The sequence below is a fragment of the Dama dama genome, chromosome 9 (genome assembly GCF_033118175.1).
Source record: "Dama dama isolate Ldn47 chromosome 9, ASM3311817v1, whole genome shotgun sequence".
Classification (NCBI taxonomy): domain Eukaryota; kingdom Metazoa; phylum Chordata; class Mammalia; order Artiodactyla; family Cervidae; genus Dama; species Dama dama.
In genome coordinates this window covers 40,978,748-40,989,222 of record NC_083689.1, presented here as the reverse complement: position 1 = coordinate 40,989,222, position 10,475 = coordinate 40,978,748, and the positions used below count along the sequence as shown (strand labels likewise).

At 39.8% G+C, this 10,475-nt stretch overlaps 1 pseudogene; it reads right to left on the bottom strand.

The window, feature by feature from the left end:
- Positions 1-7,159: 7,159 nt before the first annotated feature.
- On the bottom strand, positions 7,160-8,452 carry LOC133062807 (small ribosomal subunit protein uS17-like; annotated as a pseudogene).
- Positions 8,453-10,475: the final 2,023 nt, after the last annotated feature.

Genomic DNA, 10,475 nt, shown 5'->3' with positions numbered 1-10,475 from the left:
GTGATAAACCTAGACATCATATTAAAAAGCAGAGACATCACTTTGCCAACCAAGGTCTCTAAAAAATACAGTCAAAGCTAGAAGGAAATGGCAATCCACTCCAGCATTCTTGCCTCGAAAATCCCGCGGATGGAGGAGCCTAGTAGGCTGCAGTCCACGGGGTCGCAAAGAGTCGGACGCAACTGAGCGACTTCACTTTACTTCACTTCATGGTTTTTCCAGTAGTCATATACTGATGTGAGAGCTGGACCGTAAAGAAGGCTGAGCACCAAAGAACTGATGCTTTCGAACTGTGGTGTTGGAGAAGACTCTTGAGAGTCCCTTGGACAGCAAGGAGATCAAACCAGTCAATCCTAAAGGAAATCAGTTCTGAATATTCATTGGAAGGACTGATGCTGACACTCCAATGGTTTGACCACCTGATGTGAAGAGCCAACTTACTGAAAAGACTCTGATGTAGGGATAGATTAAGGGCAGGAGGAGAAACGGGTGACAGAGAATGAGATGGTGAGATAGCATCACCGACTCAATGGACGTGAATCTGAGCAAACTTCAGGAGATAATGAAGAACAGGGGAGCTTGATGTGCTGCAGTCTATGGGGTCACAAAGAGTTGGACATGACTTAATGACTGAAAAACAACATGATATGAGAGGGACCTGAACCAAGGCAGAGGCAAAGGAGGGGGTGGATCAAAATGCCTTTCTGAATTCAAGAGTCCATGACCCATAGAATGTGCCCAGGAGGGTGGTCCAAGAGGCTTCTAGCTGGAGGGAATACGCACAATAGATAGTATGTAAAGCCATTAACAGAGATAAGGAATATATTAGGTGTGCAGGTTTAGAGACAAAGACAATGAATTTTTGTTTTTTCCCCCAACTTTGCTATTCTGGTAAAATACACAGAACATAAAATGGTTCCTACCATAACCATTAAATAATGTATTTTTATTTGTTTATTTTGGCAGCTCCATGAGGTTTGGGGGGATCTTAGTTTCCCAACTAGGGATCAAACCTAGGCCCTTGGCAGTGAACCATTGAGTCCTAACTACTAGACTGCCAGAGAATTCCCTTATTTTAACCTTTTAAAAAAATGTTTGATTATTTATTTGGCTGCATAGGGTCAGAGGGAAAGAACCTGCATACAATGCAGGAGACCTGGGTTCAATTCCTGGGTCTGGAAGATCCCCTGAAGAAGGGAATGGCAGCCCACTCCAGTATTCTTGCCTGGAGAATCCCGTGGACAGAGGAGCCTGGCAGGCTATAGTCCAGAGGGTAGCAAAGAGTTGGACACAACTGAGCGACTAACATAGGGTCTCAGTTGCGGCACATGGAAACTTTGCTGTGGCATGCAGGCTCCTTGTTGTGGCTCAGAGATGCTAGAATGTGTGCAGAGGCTCAGAAGTTGAGGTTCACAGTCTTAGTCCCCTTGCTGTATATGGGATCTTAGTTCCTTGACCAAGAATTAAACCTAAGTCCCCCGCATTGGAAGGTGGATTCTTAACCATTGGACTACTAGGGAAGTTCCCTTAACCATTTTTAAGTGTCCAGTTCAGTGGTATTGTGTACATTCATACTGTGTAATCATTACCACCATCACTTCCAGATCTGTTTTTTCATCTTGTAAAATGAAAACCCATTTAACAATAACTTCCCATTTTCCCCTTCTCCTAACCCCTGGCAATCACCATTATACTTTCTTCTTTACAATTTTGACTACTTTAAGTACCTCATGTAAGTGGAATCATACAGTATTTGTCTTTTTGGTTTTTCTTGGCTTCACTGGGTCTTTGCTGGGTTGTGCGAGATATTTAGTTGTGGCATTTGAAATTTAGTTGTGGCATGTGGGATCTAGTTCCTTGATCAAGGATTGAACCCAGGCCCTTTGCATTGGGAACTCAGATTCTTAGCCACTGGAACACCAGGGATGTCCCAGTATTTGTCTTTTGGTATCTGGCTTATTTCACTCAGCAGAATTCTTCAAGGTTCATCTGTGTTGTGGCGTATGTCAGGATTTCCTTCCTTTTTAAGAGTAGATAATGTTTCACTGTATGTGTGTATATGCTACTTTTTATTGATACTTATCCATTCATCTGTCAATGGACGTTTGGATTGTTTTCTTGTTTTATATATTACAAATAACACTGCTATGAACATGGGTTTATAGATATCTCTTTGAGACCCTACTTTCAATGCTTTAGGGTATATACCTAGAAGCAGAATTGCTGGATCACATGGTAAAACTGGGGCTTTCCAGATGTTGTTAGTGGTAAAGAATCCGCTTGCCAATGCAGGTGATGCAAGAGACGCGGATTTGATCCCTGGTTAGGAAGATCCCCTGGAGTAGGAAATGGCAAACCACTCCAATATTCTTTCCTGGAAAATTCCATGGGCAGAGGAACCTGGCAGGCTATGGTCCATGGGGTCACGAAGAGTCAGACATGACTGACTGAGCGTGCTAATACTGTTTTCAGTTTTTAAGGAATCTTGATACTGTTTTCCACAGTGGTTATACCATTTTACATTCCCACTAATGGTGCACAAGGGCTCCAATATCTCCACATCCTCAACCAACACTTACTATCACTTGTCTTTTTGATAAGAGCCATTCTAACAGATGTGAGGTGATATCTCATTGTGGTTTCAATTTGTATTTCGCTGAAGATTAGTGATATTGAGCACCTTTTCAAGTACTTGTTGGCCATATGTCTTGTTTGGAAAAATGTTTATTCAGCTATTCTGCCTATTTTAAAATTGATTGTTTATTTTTTCCTATTGAGTTGTGTGAGTTCTACATACGTTTTAGATATTGTGAGTCCCTGCTTTTAATTATATTTTGATTATACACTAAGGAGTGAAATTGCTAGATTGTATAGTAATTCTGTGTTTGTCTTTTTGAGAGACTATTAAGCTGTTTTCCACAGTGGTTATACCATTTTATATTACCACTAGCAATGTGGTAGGATTCCGTTTTCTCCATTTCTTATTTTCCTTTTTTAAAAGAAATATTTATTTATTATTTGACTGCACCAGATCTTAGCTGGGGCACGAAGGATCTTTTAGTTTGGGCATGTGGGATTTAGTTCCCTGACCCGGGATCAAATCCAGGCCCCTTGCACTGGGACCCCCGAGTCTTAGTCACTGGACCACCAGGGAGCTCCCTTCCCCTTTTAAAAAAATAACAACTATCCTAATGGATGTGAAGTGGTATTTCACTGTGGTTTTGACTTGACTAGTAATGATGAGCATCTTCACATATGCATATTAGACATTTGTATATCATCTTTGGTGAAATGTCTATTCAAGACTTTTGCCTGTTTTTGGATTGGGGTTGTTTGTGTGTGCTGTTGTCCTTGAGATGTGAGTTTAAAATTCTAGACATTAATCCTTTACCAGATTTCACAATTTCCCCCGTATTGTGTGGGTTGTCTTTTCACTCTTTTGATGGTGTCCTTTCACGCACAAAATTTTTTAATTTTGATGAAGTCAGTTTAATTTTTGTTGCCTGTGCTTTTGATGTCTTAGTCAAGTATCATTGCCAAATATAAGATCATGAAAATTCCCTCTATGTTGTCTTCCAAGAGTTTTATAGTTTTACCTCTTATGTTTAGATCTTTGATCAGTTTTGAGTTAATTTTTGTATATTGTGTGAGGTAAGTGTCTAATTCCAATTTTTCCTACACCATTTCTTGAAAATACTGTTCTTTTCCCATTGATGGTCTTTGGACCACCCAACTTTGGTCCCAAGGTTGGGTTAAAATCAACTGATCATAGATACATGGTTTTATTTTTGGTCACTCATTTCTATTCCATTGATCTGTGTGTTTGCTCTTTTCCCAGTACCAAATTGTCTTGATTATCATTGCTTTGTAATAAATTTGAAATAGGAAAGTGTGTTGTTTTGGCTATTCTTGGTTTTCTGTACGAATCTTAGTGTTAGCTTGTCAATTTCTACAAAGGAGATAGAGATGGTATTGAATCTGTAGATCAGTTTGGGAGTGTTGTATATTAACTGTTAGTTCTGATCAGAACATGGGATATTTTTCCAATTATTTGGATCTAGTTTAATTTTTTTTCAACAACATTTTGTAGTTTTCAGAGTATAAGTTCTACATGTCTTTTGTTAAAGTTTTGCCTAAGTATTTTATTCCTTATGATGGTATTGTAAATACTATTTTTAATTTCATATTCAGATTGTTCATTGCAAATGTATAGAAGTATAATTTATTTTTATCAATCTTTTACAACTTTGCAGAACTTATTTATTAGTTTTAACATTTTTTTAGTGGAAACCTTAGGAATTCCTATATACAAGTTCATTCCATCTGCAAATGGAGATAATTTTACTTCTTTCTTTTCAATCTAGATACCTTTTATTTCTTTCTAATTGTGTTGGCTAGCACCTCCAATATAATATTGATTAGAGGTAGCAAGAGTGAACATTCTTGTCTTGTTCTAAATCTTAGTGGGAAAGCATCTAATTTTTTACTGTTAAGTGTGATGTTAACCATGATTTTTTCATCAAAGTCCATTATGAGGTTAATTCCTTTATATTCCAAGTTTGTTGAGTTATTTTAATCATAAAAAGGTATTGGATGTGATGTATTACTGATGTGATGTACCATATTAATTGGTTTTCAGATATTAAACCAACCTTGCATTAATAGAATAAATCCCAGTTGATCATGGTGAGCAAATCTTTTTTTTATTAATTAATTATTTTGTTTATTTATGTTTGGCTGCACTTGGTCTTTGCTGCTGTGCATGGGCTTTCTCTAGTTGTGGCTAGTGTGGGCCACTATCTAGTTGTGATGCGTTATTTTGTCATTGTGGTGGCTTCTCTTGTTGCAGAGCACAGGCTCTGGGTCAAATGTTCAGTAGTTGCATTATACAGTCTCTGTAGTTGTGGCTCATAGGCTTAGTTGCCCTGCAGCATGTGGGACCTTCCCCATTCAGGGATTGAACCTGTGTCCCCTGCACTGGCAGGCAAATTCTTAACTACTGGACCACCAGGGAAGCCTGAACAAATCTTTTTATAAAATGCTAAATTTTGTTGAGGATTATTGTGCATGCGTGCGTACTTAGTCACTTCAGTCGCGTCCTACTCACTGCAACCCTGTGGACCATGGCCTGCCAGACTCCTCTGTCCATGGGATTCTTCAAGCAAGAATACTGGAGTGGGTTGCCATTTCCCTCTCCAAGGGTTATTGTAACCATATTCATAAGAGATATTGATTGGTAATTTTCTTTTTTTATGATGTCTTTGATTTTTGGCATAAGAGTTATATTGGCCCCATGAAATGCCTTGGGAAATATTCTCTCAACTTCTATTTTTTGTTTAAAAAAATTTAAAAATTATTTTATTTTAGCCGTGCCACGTGGCACGTAGGATCTTAGTTCCCTGACCAAGGATTGAGCTGGTGCCCCCTTCAGTGGAAGCATAGAGCCCTAACCACTGAACTGCTAGAGAATTCCTTCTCCTTTGTTTGTGTTCTATTTTTTAGAATAGTTTTTGAAGAATTGTTATGAATTCTTTAAATGTTTGGTAGAATTCAGTGATGAAGCCATCTGAGCGGGGCTTTTCTCTGTGGAAGGTTTTTAAATCACTATTTCAAACTCTTCACTTACTTAGATAAACTCAGATTGCCTATTTCTTCTTGAGCCAGTTTTGGTAGTTTGTGTCTTTCTGGGAATTTATCTATTTCATCTAATTTATAAATTTTTGGCCTACAATTCATAGAATTCTTTTATGATTTTTTAAATTTCTCTAAGGTAAATAGTAATGTCCTTTCATTTCTGATACTAGTAGTTTAAGTCATCTTTGTTTTTATCTTGGTTAATATCGCTAAATGTATATCAATTGTGTAGATCTTTTTGAAGGGTCAGCATTTGGTTTCACTGCTTTTCAACATTTTTATAGTCACTATTTTAATAATGTCTGCTGTATTCTTTATTATTTCCTTCTTTGCTTGATTTAGGTTTAATGTACACTTCTACCAGTGTGTTGAAGTAGTTTAGGTTACTGATTTGTGGTCTCTCTCTTTTTATTTATTTATTTAGTTTTGGCTGCGCTGGGTCTTTGTTGCTACGTGTGGGCTTCTTCTAGTTGTTTGAGCAGAGACTATTCTCTAATTGCTGTGTGCAAACCTCTCATTGCGGTGGCTTCTTTTTTTGCAAAGGATGGACGCAAAGGCACACAGGCTTCAGTAGTTGTGGCTCACAGAGTCTAGAGCAGGGGCTCAGTAGTTGTGGTGCACAGGCTTAGCGGCAGAGGCATGTGGAATCTTCCCGGACCAGGGATAGAACCTGTGTCCCCTACATTGGCAGATGAATTCTTAACCAGTGGAGCACTAGGGAAGTCCTCTCTCCTTTCTTAATAACTCCATTGCAGTTGTAAGTTTCCTTCTAAGCACTGCTTTTCGTTGCATATAACAAGTTTTGGTATGTTGTGTCTTGATTTTCATTCATCTCAAATTACTTCCTGATTTCCCTTTAGATTTCTTCTCAGACCTGTTATTGTTTGGGAGTTCATTGTTTAATTTCCATGTATTTGTGAATTTCCCTTTTTTCCCTTGCAATTGATTTCTAATTTCTCTTTATTGTAGTGGAGAATATATCTTGAGTTATTTCTAGCCTTTTAGATTTACTGAGTTTTTTTTTTTTTTAATGGCTTAGTATAATATCTATCCTGGAGACTGTTCCCTGTTCCTTGAGAAGAGTATATATTCTGTTGCTGGGTGGAGGGTTTTATAGTTGTTTGTAAGGTCTAATTTTAGTGTTGTTGTTCAAGCTTTATTTTATCTCATTATATGAGGGTTTGTTTTATCCGTTATTGAAAGTGGGGTATTGGATTCTCCAAATTCGATTGTTGAGTTGTGTATTTCTTCTTTCATTTCTGTCAGTTTTTGCTTCGTGTATTTTGATGATCTGTTATTAGATGCATTTATGTTTGTAACTGTTATCTTCTGATGTACTGATATTTTTATCATGATGCTATATCCTTCTGTGTCTCTAGTAACTTCTTTTTGTTTTAAAATCTGTTTTGTATGATATTATTAATATTATAGCCATTCCAACTTTCTTGTGGTTGCTGTTTTTTTTTTTTTTTTTTGACTGGAAAATAACTTTATTTAGTTTGAGGCAGTGGGCAAGGGACCAGTCTCAGAACGTCTGGAACCACTTCATGGTTCTGGCAGCCTTGGTGGCCTTGAGCATGTTGAAACACACAGTCTTGCTCAGCACTCGCCCACTGTGACAATGTCGCTGATCTGGAGGCCCCTGAAGCAGGGGGAAAGGTGCATGGACATGTTCTTATGGTGCTTCTCAAAGTGGTTGTAGTGAAGGTAGTCTTGGCAGGTGACAGTTGTCCTCTGCATCTTCATTTCTGTCACCGCGCCAGACAGGATCTGCCCTCTAATGGAGACATTACCAATCAAAGGGCATTTTTTTGTCAATGTAGGTGCCTCAATGCCCTCATTTGGAGTCTTGAAGCCCAGCCCAGTGTTTTTATAGTATGGAGGGAGCTTTTCTTTGCCAGTTTCCCCAGGTAGGACCCTCTTCTTATTTTGAAAGATGGTCGGTTGCTTTAGGTTCCCACGCTCATCTTCCAGGTTGCCTGAAAAAAGGAAAAAGGCCCTGTTTTTTTGAATGTGCTCAGTTGCTCAGTCGTGTCCCACTGTCTGCAACCCCATGGACTGTAACCTGCCAGGCTCCTCTGTCTGTGGAATTTTCCAGGCAAGAATACTGGAGTCCTGGAGTGGGTGGCTATTTCCTTCTCCAGGGAATCTTCCCGACCCAGGGATCCAACTGCGTCTCTTGTGTCTTCTGCGTTGGCAGGCAGATTCTTGACACTGTGTCACCTGGGAACTCCTTCCCAACGCTTTTTAAAAATATAGACAGTTGGAAATCTGTTTTTTAAAAAAGTATTTAGGGGTATTCTTTCTGCCCCCTTCTGATGTCTATGTCAGAAGCTTTCTCTATCTCCTTTATACCTTAATAAGACTTTATTACACAAAAGCTCTGAGCAATCAAGCCTCATCTCTGGCCCCGGATTGAATTCTTCTCCTCAGGAGGTCAAGAATCCTGGTGTCTTTTCGTGGGTCAACAACAACCTTTCATCTTGGGGGCTCGTCCGGGATCCTTCAGGACAGGGTAAGGATGCTTGGAGCTCTAGTTCTTTGTTCTCGTAGCGAACACATTTTCTGTTGCACTTTACTAACTCTACAGTGTGCTTGTGTGAATGAATGAAATGCCCTGCGTGAAGCAAGTGAGGACCCCTGCCCTGTGGTTCCACAGTGATCTCATACAGCTTATGGCAGAAACCTGTTGGGGGTTTATACCGACCTGCCGATACCAAGAAACACCCAACGTCTCCTTCGGGGACCGACCAGAAATGGGCAAAGTGTGTGGACTGAACTCTCCTTCTCGGTCAAACTTTTCGGTCTCTTTGGCCATTTCATAACTCCTTGGGAATTAGACTTACTAACCTAATCTATCAGATCATAGACTTATGGTATTATGCCCTTCTACAAGATTCAAGTCAGTCATTTTATGGCCTGGGGAGAATCATCTGGTGCCAAGATTATCACAAAATACATCCTATGCGATGAGGGGCCTGGTGCCATTCTGAGTTTTAAGACATTCCTTTCTTTCATTAACAGACTGCTGCTGCTGCTGCTAAGTCACTTCAGTCATGTCCGACTCTGTGCGACCCCAAAGGCAGCAGCCCACCAGGCTCCCCCATCCCTGGGATTCTCCAGGCAAGAAAACTGGAGTGGGTTGCCATTTCCTTCTCCAGTGCATGAAAGTGAAAAATGAAAGTGAAGTCGCTCAGTCGTGTCTGACTGCTAGTGACTATATAACATCCAGCTGAAGACTAGCAGGGGGGTACTCTTTCTGCCCTCTTCTGATGCCTATGTCAGAAGCTTTCTCTATCTCCTTTATACTTTAATAAAACTTTATTACACACACACACACTCACACACACACAATATTTATTTGGCTGCACCAGGTCTTAGTTGGATTATGTGGGATTTCAATCTTTGTTGTGGCATGTGAGTTCTTTAGTTGTGGCACTCGGGATCTTTAGTAGTGGCATGCCAACTACACAGTACTGCTTCCCCATTTAAATAGATATCACAACTTTGCTTGGTTGCCTGGCCCTTGGTATCAAGCCATTCTGTCTCTCTTTTTCAAAAAAATTATTTATTTTTGGCTGTGCTGGGTCTTCACTGCTGCATGGTTGTTTTTTTTTTTTTTTCTAGTTCCAGTGTGTGGGCTTCTCATTGCAGTGGCTTCTCTTGTTGTGGTTGCCATCCAACCATCTCATCCTCTATCGTCTCCTTCTCCTCCTGCCTTCAATCTTTCCCAGCATCGGGGTCTTTTCCAATGAGTTGGCTCTTTGCATCAGGTGACAAAAGCATTGGAGTTTCAGCTTCAGCATCAGCCCTTCCAATGAATATTCAGGACTGATTTCCTTTAGGATGGACTGGTTGGATCTTCTTGCAGTCCAAGGGACTCTCAAGAGTCTTCTCCAACACCACAGTTCAAAAGCATCAATTCTTCGGTGCTCAGCTTTCTTTATAGTCCAACTCTCACATCCATACAAGACTACTGGAAAAACCATAGCTTTGACTAGATGGACCTTTGTTGGCAAAGTAATGTCTCTGCTTTTTAACATGCTGTCTAGGTTGGTCACAGCTTTTCTTCCAAGGAACAAGCGTCTTTCAATTTCATGGCAGCAGTCACCATCTGCGATGATTTTGGAGCCCAAAAAAATACTCTCACTCTTTCCATTGTTTCCCCATCTATTTGCCACAGAGTGATGGGACCGGATGCCATGATCTTAGTTTTCTGAATGTTGAGCTTTAAGTCAACTTTTTCACTCTCCTCTTTCACTTTCATCGAGAGGCTGTTTAGTTCTTCTTTGCTTTCTGCCATAAGGGTGGTGTCATCCGCATATCTGAGGTTATCAATATTTCTCCTGGCAATCTTGATTCCAGCCTGTGCTTCATTCAGCCCAGTGTTTCTCATGATGTACTCTGCATAGAAGTTAAATAAGCAGGGTGACAATATACAGCCTTGACTTTCCTATTTGGAACCAGTCTGTTGTTCCATGTCCAGTTCTAACTGTTGCTTCCTGACCTGCATACAGGTTTCTCAAGAGGCAGGTCAGGTGGTCTGGTATTCCCAGCTCTTTCAGAATTTTCCACAGATTGTTGTGATCCATACAGTCAAAGGCTTTGGCATAGTCAATAAAGCAGAAATAAATGATTTCAAAGGCAGTTCAACATCTCAAGAAAACTTGTACTATCCACAAAACTCTTTTCTCAGGGTCCACTTTCCATAAAACTTTTTTTCACTTTCTGTATTCATCACTTTATTTGTGCATTCAGAGAACAGCTACGTGTAAATCAGACTTACTTCCTTTTGCCCTAGTAAAATGTAATTCCACTCCTTATACCTTTTTAATAAAAGC